The 19,073-nt window shown below is 40.2% G+C and overlaps 1 long non-coding RNA gene across 1 annotated transcript in view; it reads right to left on the bottom strand.

Moving 5' to 3' along the window:
* LOC140204178 (uncharacterized) overlaps positions 1 to 19,073 on the bottom strand; it is a 55,749-nt gene that overhangs the window by 24,032 nt on the left and 12,644 nt on the right. The window contains exon 3 of the long non-coding RNA XR_011887551.1: positions 2,666 to 2,810. This is a non-coding gene — a long non-coding RNA (uncharacterized lncRNA). The remainder of the gene's footprint in view (positions 1 to 2,665; positions 2,811 to 19,073) is intronic.

The raw sequence follows: 19,073 nt of genomic DNA, 5'->3' as shown, positions 1-19,073 counted from the left end.
AGGTACTTTTAAAATGAACCCAAGATTGCTTCTGACCTACTGAAATGCAGCGAGATGTTCAAACTAAAAAATAATTGCAGCGAGGAATGATGAGTGAAAACTGCAGCCCAACACATGCAGAGATGATTGAGATGTTTTAAAAAAGACAGAAAATGAAAGAATTCACAGGTTTATAAAAAGTGAGTACTGGATGAAAATAATCATAAAAAAAAGAGAGCAGAAATAGCTGGCTACTTTGGAAAAATTGGTGCATTTGATTCCTCAAGCGATAACTGGCTCATGTACACTGCGAAAATTGAACAATATTTTGAAGCAAATGAAATAAACAATGAGAAATTATTACCAATTTTGCTAAGTGCATTAGGCTTAAAGACATTCAGTTTGCTTTGACGTTTGACTGCTCTGACCAAACCAATAGAAATGAGCTTAGGTGATATTGTCAAATTAATGCAGGAACATTTAGAATGTGGAGATGCATACATCAGAATGTTCTCAATGAAAACAGCTCTGCATTCAGAACTATCATCACCTCAAAACTAATTAATAAGCTCTAAGACCTTGGCTTCAATACTTTCTTGTGTAACTAGATCTTCATTTCCTCACAGGCAGACCCCAATTAGTTCAGATTAGCAACAACATCTTAGACCTCTGTATTTGTGATATTTATCAATGATCTGGATGAAAATGTAGATGGATGAATTAGCATATTTACAGGCAATGCCAAGATTGGTGGAGTTGTGGACACTGTAAAGGACAATAAAAGGACAAATGTAGTTGGTCATAGATCGATTACAGATATGGACAGAGAAGTGGTAGATGGAATTTAATCCAGGCAATATGAGGTGTTGCACTTTGGGAGGTCAAATAGAAGGAGAAGTACATAGTTAATGGTATACCCCTTAATAGCATTGAGGTATGGAGGAATTTTGGAGTCCACATCTATAGTTCACAGAAAGTGGCTACACAACTGTATAAGCTGGTAAAGAAAGCTTATGGCACACTTGCATTTATCGGTGTGGATATTGAACTATGTTATATAAAGTAAGGAAGTCAAACTATATAAAGTATTAGTCAGATTGTCCTTGGAGAATTACAGGCAGTTCTGGTCATGCCATTATAGAAGGGATGTGGAGACTGTGGAGAGGGTGCAGAAGACGTTTACCAGTATGGTGCCTAGATTAGACGGTATTAGCTACAAGGAAAGGTTGGGCAAACTTGGGTTGTTCTCCCTGAGGCAGCAGAGGCTGAGTGGAGACATCAATATTTTCAAAATAATGAGAGGCATAGATAGGGCAAGCGGTCAGAATGTTTTCCCCAGGGTAGAAATATTATACAGAGGACATGCTTTTGCAGATAGAGGGGGAAAGTTTAAATGCAACGCTAGAGGCAAGTTTTGTTATGCAGACAGTTGCAGGTGATTGGAATAGGTTAACAGGAGTAGTAATAGAAGCAGGTAGTTAGGTGGAACTTAAGAAGATTTTAGGCAGATACTAGATTATGAAGGGAATGGTGGAATATGGATAATACACAGGAAGAGTACATTTATTATAAAGTGGCATCAAGATTGGTAGAACATCATAGGCCAAATGGTGTGTTCAGTCTGATACTCTTCTGTATTCTTTTATACTGTAGAGAGATAAGTGGGACTGGTGTAGAGGAAGATAAGAGGGAGTAAAATACCCTGTTCTATTTTCTAGTAATGGAATAGAAAGCAAGGCACAGCATTTGAGTTCAAAGGTGGTCTTTAGTTGTACAAGCCAACTCTGGTTCTCCTGAGGGTATCATTATGAGTCCTTGAGCAAGATTCCCTAAATGTTAATTAGCAAACTAAGTTGGTAGAAAGGATGGCAAATGCAATATTAGTATTCATTTTGAGAGGAATAGAATATAGGTTAGCACAATGCTTTACAGTACAAGTGACTCAAATTCAATTCCTGTCACCAACTGTAAGAAGTTTGCATGTTCTTCCCATGACGACATGGGTTTCTTTCAGGTGCTCTGATTTCCTCTCACAGTCCAAAGATGTACTGGTTGGTAGGTTAACTGATCATTATAAATTGCCCCGTGATTGGGCTAGGATTGAATTGGAGGATTGTTGGGTGGCGTGACTCGAAGGACCAGAAAGGCCAATTCCATGCTATGTCTCAAATGCACGTTTGGTGTCAGAGAAATGTATGCAATATACATCCTGAAATGCTTTTTCTTCACAAACATCCATAAAAACAGAGGAGTGCCCCAAAGAATGAATGACAGTTAAATGTTAGAACCCCAAAGTCACCCCCAGCTCCCCTCCCTCCCACACATAAGCAGCAGCAAGCAACGATCCCCCCTCCCCCCACCAGCAGAAAAACCATCGGCACCTGTCACCGAACACTCAAACGTGAGCAAAGCAACAACAAAGATACAGACTTGTAGTCCTCCAAAAACTACTTTTTCACCCGGTGCTCGGCATACCACAGGCTCTCTCTCTCCCTTATAAGGGAGAATGAGGTGTCTCTGTTTCACAGCAAGAGGAGAGACATAACAAACAACTTGCTGGTTTACAATGTTAAAAAGTACATTGCATTGCTTTTTCCAAGCTCTGTGCCCAAAGATTTTGGGTCTCTGGGCACACAGCCTTAGATCTTCCATCTCCCACAACACACTGACCTGCCCGGACACCGACCTTCAATTTGCCCATCTCCAGAGCCATGAGACCTCAGCCCTCCAAAGGTGAGCTGAGCTCTTAGGCTGAACCCTTAGCATCCCAAATAACGGCCAGTCATAAAACCTCGAGAGTGTAACTCCAGATCAAGGTCTTCAAAAGAACCCTGAAAGGAAAAATTAAAGATATTAATGATGGAAATAGAGCTGTTTCCGAAGATGCAAGCAAAGGTGTCTTATTATTATTATCTTAATAATTAATAATAAATAAAAGTAAAAGTAAGGATGTATTGTTGAGGCTTTATAACACAGTGGTCAGACTGCACTTGGAATATTGCGAAAAATGTGCGAGCACTGGACAGGGTCCTGGGGAGACTCACAAGAATTATTCCTGGAACGAAAGGGTTAATGTATGAGGAGCATTTGATGGCTCTGGGTATATACCCACTGGAGTTTGGAAGAATTGGGGGAATCTCATTGAAACCTATCAATTATTGAAAGGCCTAGATAGAGTGAATGTGGAGATGATATTTTCTAGTGTCTGTGTCTAGGACCAGAGGGCATAGCTTCAGAAGAGTAATGTCCCTTTAGAACAGAGATGAGGAATTTCTTCAGCCAGAGGGTGATGAATCTGTGGAATCTATTGGAGGCCAAGTCATTGGGTATATTTACAAAAGAGATTGATATTTTCATGATTAGTAAGGGCATCAAATCTGGGAGAATGCAGGAGAATGGGGTTGAGAGGGATAATAAATCTGCCATGATGGAATGGCAGAGAAAAGTCAATGGGCTGAATGGCCTAATTCTTATGGTCTTATTTTTGCATTAAATCAAAATTTTATTAAGCTGTAAATGATGAAGCATCACAAATTGAACATTACTTTTGTTTTCCTTTCCACAGTGTTACCCACCCTGCTGAGTGTTTCCAGTATTTTCTGTTTTTAGGTGCCTAGAACACATTCTCATAGAAAGTGCTGGAAGCAGAGAATAGTAACATTTATCAGACATTTAGGCAGACTCATGAACAGGAAAGCAATGGAGGGACCATGTGCAGGCAGCTAGGAATAGTTTTGATTAGCAATATTTTTGGTACAGTCAGTATGAGCTGATGGGCCTGTTCCTTTGCTCTGCTGTAATGTTCTATTTTCTAAGATCCCCTGCCCTAACATGATCTGATCTCTTGTACATTTGTGTGAAGGACACTTGCATTTCCCTTTTCTAGCAGTAAACACATTGTAAAGATTTTTCAAAGATCTTTGAATGTGATGTGTTGAAGTCTGTTTCTCTCATGGAATCTGTTTGGCTCAGTGTTTCCTGATCTCCTGACTTGCAATTCATTTCTGGATCTATTTCTGACCAATTTAGAACATAGAAAAAAGAACAGAGAAATCTACAGCACATTGCAGGCTCTTCACCTCACAATGTTGTGCCAACCATGTAACCTACTCTAGAAGCTGCCTAGAATTTTCCTAGCACATAGCCCTTTTTTTTCTAAGTTCCACGTATCTGTTTAAGAAGCTCTTAAAAGACCCTATTGTATCTGCTTCCACCACTGCTGCCGGCAGTGTATTCCACGCACCCATCACTCTCTGTGTGAAAACCTTAGCCCTGACATCCCCTCGGTACCTATTTCCAAGTACCTTGACACTATGCCCCCTCATGTTAACCATTTCAGCCTTGGGAAGAAACCTCTGGTATCCACACGATTAATGCTCTATCAGGTCACCTCTCATCCTCCGTTGCTCCAAGAAGAAAAGGCCAAGTTCACTAAACCTATTCTCATAAGGTATGCGCTCCAATCTGGAAAACATCCTTGTAAACCTCCTCTGCACTCTCTCTATAGTATCCACATCCTTCCTGTAGTGAGGTGACTAGAACTAAACACAGTACTCCAAGTGGGGTCTGACCAAAGTCTTATATAACTGTAATATTACCTCACGGCTCTTGAACTCAATCCCACAGTTGATGAAGGCCAACACACCATATGCCTTCTTAACAACACTGTCAACCTACGCAGCAGCTTTGAGTGTCCTATGGACACAGACCCCAAGATCTCTCAGATCCTCCACACTGCCAAGAGTCTTACCATTAATATTATATTCTGTCTTCAAATTTGACCTACCAAAATGAACCACTTCACACTTATCTGGGTTGAAGTCCATCTGCCACTTCTCAGCCCAGTTCTGCATCCTATCGATGTCCCAATCAATAACCTTTGACAACCTTCCTTTGTTTCCTCCTTTGTTACTTCTTCAATGGCTCAGGTTCCTCTGACAACATAATATCTCCTGTTTTTTTTTCTTTTTTTAAGGTACAGGATATCTAGTAATGCTAAATGATTTGGTTTGATCCTGGGGCAAATATAAACTGCTTTAACAGCATCTTTATTGATTTATATGGGCCTAGCAGTACAATATATATTATCAGCCATTAAACGTACACTCTGATTTTTCAATTTAGGAGTTGGAGTGCTTTAAACATTCATAATGCTATGATTTCTGACACTTGATGTGTGGTTGGGGCCTGAAGCTATTTCCCAAAGAATATCAGAGAGCTCAGATTCTGAAATGTGTGAATTCACTGGCAGTTATCAACAAGTGTACACTCAATATTGACAACTACTGCTTCAGGTGAAAGGTGATGGACTGTGGTATAGAAAGAAATTAAACTATGGTGGAGATTTCTCAATTCTATGTTAAGCTATCCATGATTTTGCTAAGAAGTACACATATTACAAGTATTCAATCACATAATTCAATTTTGTGACTGACAATTGACTGTCTTTGAAATAAAATGCAGTAAGTTCTATTTCCAGTTATTTTGTATGATTCCCAAGATTAATCTTTCCAGCATGAACTTCACTTGCATATAGAGTCATAGAGAGCTACAGCATGGAAACAGGACCTTTAGCTCACTGATTCTGTGCCAATCATCAATCACCCAGTGTTTTCCAACCTTTTTTCGCCTAAAGCACCTTCATACTTGCCAACACCCCTCTTAGGCTCAATATACTCTCCAGCATATAGTGTAAAAGCATGTCTACCATATGCTAATATGAGAAATGAGATTCTGCTTTAAATTTTTATTTGTCTTTAAACCTAGCTTACACAGTACCTGTGTGCTGTTGAGCAGTTCCAATAGCAATGTTGTTCTTAATCTTGATGGTTCTTAGCAAGAGTTGAAATATGCATGAGCCTTAATTTAGTTGATAGCATATATTACAAGAGTCATGTTTGAAAAAAGCCGCTGGCTGAAGTTTCTGGCTGTGGTATGTTGATGATGAATTACGCAAGGGATTGCAAACAGAGATGGAATTTCTTTTTTCCTAAGTGCCACTAAACCAGAATGCGGCCTGTCATATATGGTACTCCATCTATTGCACAAGAAATCATGTTCTCAATTGGAATACTTTTATCCTCAGTAGACATTTTGAGCTCATCATAGACTGATTTTCCATTGATATTTGATTTTAACTTTTTACAAAAGAGAATCTCCTTCATAAACTTTTCCATTTTTGATAAAACCTACATATGCCATTAGCAATGCCTCGTCTCACACTCATCCAATTGTATCCCAAATGCTGTTTTTTGTAGCTCTGTGCGTAGTTGATACCCAATGTCTTCGCTCATTTTGTCAATTCAACAAGCTACTCAGAGGAATTGATTTTAAAATACTGGTATCCATTTTGAGAACAGTGGTGAGAACTTCTGATATAGCAGGTATTATTAATCTTTCACACATTGTATGCGATTTTCCACACTTTGCTGTCATTTTGTAAGCAATGAGACCGCTATCAAGGTCATTTTTAGCTTTCTTGTCAAATGACTCGAGTGTGCAACACTTTTCAACTGCTTCTTTCATCTTTTGGAATTAAGTAATACCATAAATAGCCTTTTCAGAGCGTCTTTTATGGAAGAGTTCTTGCAATCTTGATGGTTTTATGGCTTCATTTGACAGTGCAGTATTACAAATGAGACACATGGGGCATCACTTATCTGATGGGAAAGGAATTAAACCATACTCCGAGTATGTAAGCAACACACACACAAAATGTTGGAGGAACTCAGCAGGCCAGACAGAATATATGGAATAGAGTACAGTCGACGTTTCAGGTCAAGTCCCTTCAGCAGGACTGACATTGTGTTGACATATTTTCTGCAGGACTAGAATTCAAGGCTTCACCACCTTCAGACTCATAGAGGTCACACTGTACATATTTATCATTCATTAATGGGGCTAAATTTAAATAAAAAATTAACACAAAATGGGAGTGCCTATCGGATGTTGACGACGGCAGAGAGTTGAGATGGTCGGTCAAGTATCGTGCCTCAAGTTCAGGTGCCTGTTACTGCCCCCTCAAGAATCTTGAATGCCCCCTAATGACTTCTATTTCCCCTAACACCCCCTTAGGACACATAACTGCCCCCTTTGGGAATCACTGTACTAGCACCATGTTAATTTTTATCTTCCCCTCATTCTCATCAAATATTCCCAGATTTCACTACTTTCCTTCATAATAGGGACAATTTCGCAGAGGACAATTAACCTGCCAAACTGTGTGTCATTGAGATGACTGAGGAATTCAGAGCACCCAGAGGAAACCAATGTGGTCACAAGGATATAGTACAGTGGACCGATACTGGGCCTCGAAGCATGCAGTGGTGCAGTGGTAGCCAGGACGCACCCAGCATATCTTTAATAAAAAAGCTGAAATAAACAAGTTAATTAATTAGGTGTCGCCCAGCACATAAGTGTCAGACCAGATCAGAGGCGAAGCACCACTGCATGCTAACATAGTGTCCCTTGAAAACGCCTGATGAGATTTCAATATCACAACCACATCAAAGATTGCCAAAAGCTCTCTAAGTCCATGCATTCTGGCCTTTTTCCCTCCCACCAATGGATACAGCTATTTTTGATTCATTTTGTTAATCCTCTTCCTGATTTTAAACATTTCTGTTAAATAAATGCTCAAGCTCAGTTCCAAAAACAGCAATCCATGTTTCTCCAATCTTCCCATGCAACAAGTCATTCATCCTTAAGGATTATTCTAGTAAATGATTTCTGCACCTCCTATAGGTAACTTAATTTGTTTCTAAAGTGCACTGCCCACAACTGAACACAATGCACAAACTGGCTGGACCAGTGTTAACAGTATGCATGCAATATTTTTCCTACAGTTATCACCAATCTACAAACTATATTGCTCTGCTTTAATTTTTGAAGATTCCAAAATATCTCTCAATTTAAGTATTTAACAATACTTGTTAAACTGCTGTTAAAGTATTTAAAACAATTCGCAAATTGACAAATTCTAAATGAGCAGAATTTTATTTTGCTGGGGTGTTACTTTGCTGGTGAATTACTTTGAAGAACTGATAGCTTGACCCTTTGGCACCTAAAGTTTAAAAGCAGAGCCTAGAAATGTAGACTAATCTTGTAAATACTAAAGTTAATTCAGAATAAGAAGCTCTCAGTTTAATGAACAAAAAAAAATTAAGCCAGTGAGCAAATACAAAAGGATTTTCTGATTGTAGCAAACACGTACTTCTTGTAGTGCATGTGTGAGATATGGAACTAAATTCAAAGCTACATCAATAAAGGCTTATTAATTCTATATACATTTCCCTTTCTGTTATTTATTGGTTCACAAGTTATTTATAATGAAACTAACTGTACAACTAAGGTGAAAGAGCTGGTGAATGGAACTAAAGATTTGATCTACAGAGAACCAGAGGGACATGATAGGCCAAAGGGCTTCCTTTTGTTCAGTGACCATTCAATAATTTTACTTTGCATTACTTGCAAAATGTGGACTATGGAATAATAATTTCCATTAAGTCTGTAATTGATATTAAATCTAGAATCAAATTATTCTAATGTTTTAATTCCCAATTATCAGGTATACCTGGCTGTGCGGAACTGTGCAATTTTGGGGTTTAAGGGGTGAGATCCATTTACTGAATTACTTGTTACACCATTAAAAAACAGAATACCACATGAGCCCCTGAAGTTATTATACAGTGAATTATACAAAGAACTATCTAAATGTCACCACATTTGGGAATTGTGCGTATATGGAAGCATGGAGTTCACCAGCTTGCTGACCCCTCTCTGCCAGACCTTTTCCATCTGCACTCGAGTTCATGAACTGCAGCCACAGCCAATGAAGTTGTGGCATTTTCCCAGCACTTACACAATTTCAGCAGGTCTGTTCATTTAAAAGGAGTGCAGTACAAGCATTAAGTATTAAGTAACACAGATTTTTTGAATTAATTGGCTATAAAAGTTAAATTATGTGTGTTCTTGTTTTTCTGGTCACTTCAATACAGGAACGGTGTGGTTGCCTTACTGATTTACAAGGATGCTGCCTGGATCAGAGAGTGTGTTTTTTTTTATTTTGTTTCTTTGGAGATACAGCAAGGTAACAGGCCGTCCTGGTGCAACAAGCCCACTCCACCCAATCACACCCATGTGACCAATTAACCTACTAACCCCACATGTGTGCAAGTGTGGGAGGAAACTAGAGCACCCAGAAAAAGCCCACAAGGTCACTGGGAGAACGTAAAAATTCCTTACAAACAACGGAGGTAATTGCACCTGGATCGCTGAGCGTTATGCTACTATGCTGCCCCCTGTCCTAATAGAATAGTTTGAGCAAGCGAGGGATTTTCTTTCTGGAGCCAAGCAGGATGAGAGGTAACTTGATAGAGGTGCACAAGATGATAAGAGGCATAAATCAAGTGGATAGCCAGAGACTTTTTCCCAGGGTGGAAATAACAAATATGAGAGAATATAATTTAAGGTGATTGGAGGGGATTTTGTGGGGGATGTCGGAGATGTCAGTGGTGGTTGCATGGAATGCCCTGTCAGCAGTGGGGGTGGTACAGGGTGATATATTAGGGGCATTTAAGAAACCCTCAGATAGGCACATGGATGATAGAAAAATGGAGGGCTATGTAGGTTGGAATGGTTGGACTGATCTTCAAGTAAGCTAAGAAGTCAGCACAACATTGTGGGCCAAAGGACCTGTACTATACTGTAATGTTCCACGTTTATGTTAATAATTTCTCAAAGTTAGTTATTCATTGATTTTAACAGGTTGTGAATATTTCAGAATATCTCACCCAGAGACAATGGTTTGGCTGTCTGCATAGATCTGTTTCAGTTCTTTTGTGATTGCTGCTTGTTCTGGTCCAAACCTGACATGACAGTCTTTACCATTACAGGAGTCTGATGTCATGTTGGTTCTCACTATTTTATATATGTTTTAATGTGTTCCTAAAGCTGCATATCTTAAACTCATGGGATGTTCTAAACTCAGACTTCTGTGGCACGGTTTTCATATATGATCAAAGATAAATTCTCCAACCCTGTCTTTACCCTTGCCAACCTTGATTGACTGCCAATGTCCCTGAATAAAGATGTTTATTTTTATGTTTAAATTCTTTCAATGTCTCACTCTTTGTGTAAACTCCTCTGGACCTAACTCATTCTTCAGTCTTTCCATTTTTCTGATTCTAAAGTCTTGTGCATTTCACCCCTTCATTCAACCACAAGGATTAAGCTTTCAGATGTTTGGGCCTAATAGAATTTCTTTAAATAACCCTTCTACCTCCCTCTTCATTTCAAGTCTGTTCATAAGCAAACATTTGATTGCACCTAACATATTCTCCTTTGCTTGACATTTTTATCTGATTACCTCAGTGGATTGCTTCAGTACTTCTCTCTCTACTAAACATGATCCAGTAGTGAAAGCACTTGTTATCCTTTTACAAGGCAAGTTTGGAATTCATCTGCAGAATCATTCTAGTCTGGAATTTCAAAAGCAATTGTCTTTAATTTTATGTATTCTTCAAGTCTCCAATGGCCATATATTTCTGCATTGCTATAATTTACCAGTTCTGTAATTAAAATAGAAATGCTAAAGATCATGCAAGCAAGACTCCAGCAATACATGGAATGAGAACTACCAGATGTACAAGCTCGTTTTAGAAGAGGCAGAGGCACCACGGACCAAATTGCTAACCTACGCTGGATAATGGAGAAATTGAGGGAGTTCCAGAAAAGTATTTATCTATGTTTTATTGACTATTCTAAAGCCTTCGACAGTGTGGACTAACTATGGAAAATCCTTAAAGAAATGGGCATACCTGGACATCTGATCTGCCTTATGAGAAACTTGTACGGTGTTCAAGAAGCAACAGTTAGAACTGAACACGGAACAACAAACTGGTTCAAGATTGAGAAAGGAGTACAACAAGACTGCATTCTGTCACCCTACTTATTTAATCTATGTGCTGAACACTTCATGACATATGCAAGTCTAGAGGATTCAAATGTTGGAAGTAAATCTCTGGATGAAATATTAACAACCTCAGATATGCAGATGATGCTACTCTAATGGCTGAAAGCGAGGAGGATCTGAGGAAGCTTCTAATCAAAGTGAAAGAAAACAGTGCAAAGGCTAGCTTGTTGCTCAATATTAAGAAAACCAAGATTATGTTGACCAGCCCTATTTTAATTCCATGGTAATGAATGAAAAGGAAGTGGAGACAGTGACGGATTTTGTGTTCCTCGGTTCGAAGATTTCTATAGATGGTGACTGCAGCCGCAAAATTAAACGGGGAGTGCAGCAATGGCAAATTTAGATAAAATACTGAAGAGCAGAGAGATAACATTGTCTACGAAGATCCGTACAGTCAAGTCGATGGAATTTCCAGTTGTGATGTATGGCTGTGAGAGCTGGACTATTAGTAAGGCTGAAATCAAAGAATCGACGCCTGTGAACGTGGATGCTGGAGGAGAGTGTTAAGAGTTCGTTGGACAGCAAGAAGATCCAACAAGTCAATACTTGAAGAAATACAGCCAGACTGCTCACTGGGAGGCTTGATTATGAGACAAAAGCCAAAATATTTTGGCCACATCATGAGAAGACAGGATTCCTTGGAGAAGACTCTCGTGTTAGGTAAAACAGAAGGTAAAAGAAGGAAAGGATGACAGAGGCTACGATGGATAGATAGTATTACTCAGACAATGCGTGTGACCATGGGGGATCTTACAGACGCAGCTTCCAACAAGAAGGCTTGGTGTGCAGGAGTCCATGGGGTCACGAAGAATTTGATTCGACTTAACGACTGAACAACAAATGATTAAAATGTAATCATTGCAGATATTCGTCATCGTAGCTATCCCTCGAGGTCGAGGATGATGGTCTTCGTTCTGTTGATCTACTTATGGGCTCTCAAGTGGCTTATGAGTCTAACCTTGGCTTTGAAAGTTCTTCCGCATCGAGGACAGGTAGTTCCAGATGGCAGATCGGGCTTTGGTTGTTGCTGTTTCTCTTTCCATTTTCTTCTCTTTTTTTCTAATTCTGCACATCTGTTGGCTTTGAAAGTTGCTGTTCCTTCTCAGATGATGGCTTGCCAGAGTTTCCTGTCCTTGGCATTGGTTTCCCAATTGTTGATGTCAATGTTACATTTCTTCATGTTGGCTTTTAAGACGTCTTTGAATCTCTTCTGTTGTCCGCCTCTTTAACGTTTGCCTTCTTTAAGCTGGGAGTAGAAGAATTGTCTCGGCAGACGTTCATCTTTCATCCAAACAACATGACCGCTCCATCTCAGTTGGTTCTTGATGACGTAGGCTTCAATGCTTGTTGGTTTTGCTTCATTTAGCACACTGACATTGGTTCTTCTATCTTCCCAGCTTTTAAAGCATTTAAGATGTTTCGAAGACAGAGTTGATGGAACTTTTCAAGTGCCTTCAGATGTCGTTGGTATGTTGTCCAGGTTTCTGATGCATACAGGAGCATTGGGATTACCACGGCTTTGTACACTAACAGATATTAGTACCTTGCTGGACACAGAAACTGGGAAAAACTAATACATGCTGTACAAAGCACTTGAATTAAATTGAACTAAATAGATTAGGTAGAGTGATTATGGTTTTGGCTGTTTTTTCTTCACCAGCCCTAACACGTTTCAAATTACTTTTGTCACTGGTTTTATCTTTTAATGGACAATGAAGAGTTTGTTTTGGAAGACATTTTACTTAAAGAGAACAAACATTATTATGTGGATAGCTCCAATAATTGCAGCTGAACAGTAAGTCAATTGCTTACGTTACCTTCAAAATATGTGGGTGATTATTATGTTCATGTCAGTTCTGTTTCTTGCTAGACTCACATTTCACACAACATAGGAGGAGGGCATTTGGCAATCTGATCAGGTCTTTGAAAGACACATCCAATTAATTCCATTCCCCTGTGTTTTCCTTATACAAACGGTAGTTCTGTATTATATAGCCGATTCCTGACTAAAAAGTTACAGTTGATTCTGCTCCCAATAAACTCCCAAGCAGTACGTTGTAGATCACAACATAGTTTTATGTTTTTAAAAATGACACTTAATCTCAGCATTAGTTCTTTTAAAAATTATCTTAAATCCAGATCCATGAGTTGCCACCCTCTGCAACTGGATACATTTCAAACTGTTGGCATGAATTTTGTGAAGATGTTTAAGGACAAATTGATTCTCTCACTTCTGCTTTTCTAACTCATTATTTGACAACAAGAGATCTTCTGTCATTCAGTAACCAATATTGTAGATCTGAAGCTCAGTAGCATTCTTCACTGTGACTTCTAACAAAAGAGCCTTAAGGGAAAGTTAAACAAGCAATACATCCGCCTATACAAAGGACATTTAAAGTCATAAGGGGAACAATCCTTCCTCCCATGGTACTGTGATCTCAACCAGGATGATTTTCTTGTCTTCAGTGGACCACAGTATGATGTCCAGTCGAAGTATGGTTTGCACCACCTCTGGGAACTGCAGCTTCTTCACCACATTGACCATATGATTTGGCAGTTTTGAGCAGATTGGATTTGGGCCTCCATGATATGACTGAAGTGGCCTTCTCCTTGATGAAAATGACTGCCCTGTTTGCCTCTCTACCAACTGGTCTCTTTTTATACCTCTCCCACTCCAGTACAAGGGTCAGCAGGACATTTGACGTGACGCCACCTATACCATTCTTGTGTTAAAGCTGTTTTGTAATCTGACAGCATGTGTACCTGTGAACTCTGCTGACCACAAAGCTTGCAGTTAGGGTCCTCTCTCAGCCTCCATGTGTGCAGCTGTGATGGTGTAGGGAGAGTGTCATACACAGACCCCTTGTGTGACTCTTTCTTGATATATTAGTGTGTATTCAAAGCCCCTCAATGTTATCATAACTCTACACTTTGCCACCTTGAACTCCCCCACTACCGATGACAACAGGAGCTGTATGTAGAACCCCACTTATGTAGATCTTATGTAGAAACCCCCTGAAGAAGAATTTGGGGGGGTTCCCAACCACCACCGCAGGTGCTTGTTGACTTTCTTCTCGATGCCTTCTACAGGAGTTATGGGGAACTAGTACACCGTGAAAAGTCAAAACAGCCTTGGTAGGAGACCATGTTGATACAGCAATCTCTTAAATTTACCAAGGAGTTCAGTTTTGTTGATCTTCTTCAGCCATTCTTCAGTCTGTTTTACAGTGTCGGTGATGCTGACGCTGTCCATCATTGCTGCGTTAAACCACTTTACAGGTTTGTCCTCTATAGATGGAATGACTTCTCCCCATACATGAAGAGTGAACGTCCTGACGAAGGGTCTCGGCCCGAAATGTCGACTGTACCTCTTCCTATAGGTGCTGCCTGGTCTGCTGCGTTCACCAGCATTTTTTATGTGTGTTGCTTGAAACACCAGCACCTGCAGATTTCCTCGTGTTTGCTAGTAACCTTCCCCTTTTTGATCAACCGTGTATCTGGACTTCCTGGCCTTGAAGGTCATCCTAGCCCAGGTAGCTATATGTCCAGGGTTTCCAGTACCCACCTTGCTTGGACGTGGGTTGCAGTGCTTACTGTGATATCATTCATGAACCCCCATATTGCAGGTTGTCGGATCCTGGGCTCCAACACTGGGCCTCGGGTCACGTCTGTTGCTGCTGATATGAGGAGTTTCATACCCATGACAAACAAGATGGGAGAGATGGTACAGCCAGTTGGAATCCTTTTTCGGAGTCCTGCCACCTGGTTGTAAAGTGGTTTGAAGTGAAGCGTATCTTGAATACTCCTAGGTAGCTGCTGATCATGTCCCGTGTTACTAGCAGGTTATCATAGTGGTCCAGGCCAACCTGGATGAGGACATGTGGAACTGACTAGGCGACGGCTAGGTCTAACCAGATGACTGTTAGGTTGCCTTTGTTCTGCCTGGCCTCACGGATCAATTGATTGATTATTCAGGAGTGTTCGATGCACCCAGGAAAACTAGGATGCCACCTTCCTGGATGGCTGTGTTGATTTAATGGTTCTCCATTATGTAAGAAGTCAACCCTCTCGTAAGCACCGAGAAGAATATCTTGCACTCCACGCTAAGGAGGGAGATTGTCCGCAACTGGGTGATTGTGGAGGAATCTTCTTCCTTGGGAACAAAGCATCCTTCAAGCATTTTCCAGCTTGGTGGGATAGAGCCTTTGGCCCAAATATTCTGGATGAGTTTTGGGCATTTCTTATGTACCTTGCAGATATAACACACTTGGTCCAGGGGTGGTAGATGGCTTTGCTCTCCTGATGATATCCTGGACCTCCTGCCATGTGAGCTCTGTCATGTTCAGCTACTGCCAAAGGAGTGATGATCCTAAAACACCTAGTAATTCATAATCAAAGTAACTGGGAATGTTATCAGGAATATAGGTGTCTACATAGGTCATGCTTTTTCTCTGAACAATGTCCCGAGAAATAGAGAGGCAGTGGAGTTTAACAAGTAGGAGCAGAGGTTCTGTGAAGGATATCCAGCACTTTCAATTAGACAGGACTGGTTCTGCAGAATTGGAGGCCATTCTTCAAGTTATTTGACAATTCAGAGTGTTTTTTTAAAGACAGTGCCCACCATGTAAATGACTAATCTTGGCAAGGTTAAAGCCATACATGTGAGGGAGCTAGAGGCAATGCCAATGAGAAAATTCCCATTGGTCCAACTACATCAACAGATTCTATCACTGAAATTTGTAATAGTTAATACTGCCCTGGCAACTAATGCTTTGACTTGCCATGGTAGTCTGTTTCTCTTTAATGTTTAGCCTTTTCTTGTGTCTAAAGTAAAACTTTGTAAATTTCCTCTTGTCCATGGTATTGGTTACTTTTCACCCTCATGCACGTCGACTGTAATCTTTCACCAGAAGATACTGGTTTGCAGGTGGGAACACGACAATCAGTGTATAAAGCCCCTCTAAATACATGCAAGTTTTATGGAATTTCAGTTTCTATATAGTCTGTGCCTTTCGCTTATAATTTTGCTGTTCTTTTATGTATTGTTATCTCTTTGATGCTTCTTTCCCTACATTTCCTTTAATTTATAATTTCTTTCCATCATAACAATGCAGGCTTATGTAGCAGGGAGAGATCAGACTGATCTCAGACTGGGTCTAAAGGTCGACACAACATCATGAGCCAAAGGGCCTGTATAGTGTAGTAATGTTCTATGTGCTTTTCAGCCTTTTGACTGATTCCCTTGCATCAGATGGAAGAGAAGTCAGGTGTGAAAGAAATGAACATGTAGATCAGAGTTCTCAAAAGGATACCAGTATTAACACAACAAGTGAAAGCAAAGCATCCGTGGAAACAACTAGCAGTCCAAAAGGGATCATTAAACCACCACAGAGACGGTTTGAGAGTGGTGAGTGAATAAAAGACTGTATTTGCTCATTACAATTAAAGTTAATGTAAATATCTTTGTTGGAAAGCATTATTGTCTCTTGCAGGTTTATGGGGACATAGTATTGTGTTTGATTTTCTTTACAAGGGGAGGGTGCTTTATTATATCTGTACATAATTTGGGAACTTCTTTACTCAGAGTGGTAGCTGTGTGGAACAAGCTTCCAGCAGAAGTGGTAGAGGCAGGTTCAATATTGTCATTTAAAGTAAAATTGGATAGCTATATGGAAGGGAGGGGAATGGAGGGTTATGGGCTGGGTGTAGGTCGGTGGGACTAGGTGAGAGGAAGAGTTCGGCATGGATTAGAAGGGCCGAGATGGCCTGTTTCCGTGCTGTAATTGTTATATGATTGTTTAATTATAGTAAAGATCTTCTGTTCCCAGTGTGCAATACAGGCGGTTCACTCAGAACTGGAAGTGTCGTTGATGAACGAAACACACACACATTCTTGGCGTGCCAGAGGTTCCGAGTAAAATGTGGTCAAGCTGAAGCTATGAATGTAATAAATCTTAAATAAAATAGTTCCAGCATTCTGACCTATGCAAATTTGTCTTTGTTAAAGAACAAACATAACATCAGGTGTATTATATTTTAAAACAGAGAAAGGAACTAATGATGGCCGCGAGCTGCTTTGATGTGGATTTTGAAATGAGGCTGTGAAATCTTCAGTCATCCTCTTTTCTACTCTTATCTCTTCATTTCCAACAGATGGTTCTATTAATAACAAACCTAATTATTTGCATAAACAATAGATTCCTGTTAATTGGGACACATTGTGACCAGTACACTTTGGCCCAGTTAAGCAACTGCCCCAATTTGCTGAAGTTTCAGAGAAATGGTTAAAAGGGAATTAAAAAGACAAACTAATATTGATGTGAGTAGCAAATGAGATACACGACAAATTAGAACACTGCCAATGCCACTACAGTACTGTAGGCGGAATAGCTTCTATGCATGATTTGACACATTGAGCAATGTGAAATCATGGAAATCCCCCTCTCTCCTTAAGAAACAAGCACCCTCTCTGTCCACAGCTGAGGTGAGGGGGATCCTAGCCAGGGTAAACCCAAGCAAAGCTGTAGGGCCAGACAATATACCTGGTCGGGTGCTGATGGACTGTACAGATCAGCTAACAGACGTCTTAAAAGACATCCTTAATAACTATTTGAAATAGTCCACTGTCCCTGCAGGCTTCAAGGGAGCCACCAGCATTCCAGTGCACACAGGAGCAATAGTAACTGGCCTAAATGATTCCCGCCTAGTGACTTCAACAATCAAGAAGTGCACTAAGAGGCAGGTAAAAGATCATAAAAAAATGCCATTGGACCCTTTCCAATTTTCCTCCCACTCAAACTGATGCATTGATGATGGAGGGCCCATGCCCTCCATTCAATCCTGTCCCACATAGAAAACAATGCCTCATACACCAGGATGCTGGTCAACAACTTCAGCCAGGAGTTTAACGCAATCATCCTTCTGAGGTTGGGGGGGAGAGGAGTAAACTGTCCGTTGGGACTCCACACCACTCTCTGTAACCAGACTAACAGAAGGACCCCAGTCAGTCTGACTTGGCAGCAACATCTCAAGCTACATCACACGGAGCATTGTGCTGCCCAGGACTGTGTGCTCAGTCACATTGCTGACGGCATACCAGATTCAGCCCAAATCATATCATCAGGTTTGCTGATGATGCTGCAGCGGTTGGCCTCATCAGCAACAATGATCAGTCTGTACACAGAGAGGAGGTTGAGAGGCTTGTCCAATTGGACACTTATACTCCCAGGTCGCTCTCTTCCACACTTGCCGGTGCTCTACAATTCACTATACAAGTTTTATTCTGGTTTGAATGTCCAAAATGTCCTTGCTATCATTTTTGAACAATGGAACAGCATTAGCCTCTCTCCAATGTTCTGGAACTTCATCAGTGGTTAATGATGAAGTAAATATCTCCACTAGGGCCTCTGTGATTACTTCACTAACCTCCATAAGGTCCAGGGGTGGACTTGGTTAGGCTCTAGGGATCTGCCCACCTTACCTTCGAAATTTCAGTAGGAGGCATTAAATATTCAAACTAAAAGGATTAACATTGTATGAAATATATAAATACTGCCAATAGTGTACTTGTTGCATAAATTTAAATTCTGTCAAGCAATTTTAGATTTCTTTCAATTTGTGAATTTAGATTTATCCAACTCATTCACAGCTAGTTATTCAGCCTAAAATCAAACAGGGAAGACCCTGTGTATCTTTTAATACTGTGTGGTTAAAATGAAGAAAAAATAGCTTCTCTGGAATTCTGATTGAAATAACAGTTGTTGCAGTGTAGTGGTTTGAGATTAAATCATACAGAAGTAGGTGATCTTGGAAAATGGCCAGTGCTACCCCTGTTTAATGTTTAATCCTAGTCTAATGTGATGGAATCTGCAGATCTTCAGGCCTATTCAAACAAGCAATCTTCTCTTTGAATACGCAGATAAGTAATCCCTATTTCATACAAACGTTTTATTTACCTGAGGACGATGTTTCAATAAAGTTCTGGGTTGAGGAATTAGCTTTTGGCTATTTCAGTCAACTCAATTTATCGAATTGTTATAGAATTATGAGTTATAGGATATCATAGAACTCAGTTTGACCTGTTCATTTTCAAGTGGTATACTTCTGTGAGTGCCAAAATCCC

The sequence above is a fragment of the Mobula birostris genome, chromosome 10 (genome assembly GCF_030028105.1).
Source record: "Mobula birostris isolate sMobBir1 chromosome 10, sMobBir1.hap1, whole genome shotgun sequence".
NCBI lineage: Eukaryota > Metazoa > Chordata > Chondrichthyes > Myliobatiformes > Myliobatidae > Mobula > Mobula birostris.
This window is presented reverse-complemented; position numbering and strand designations above follow the sequence as displayed.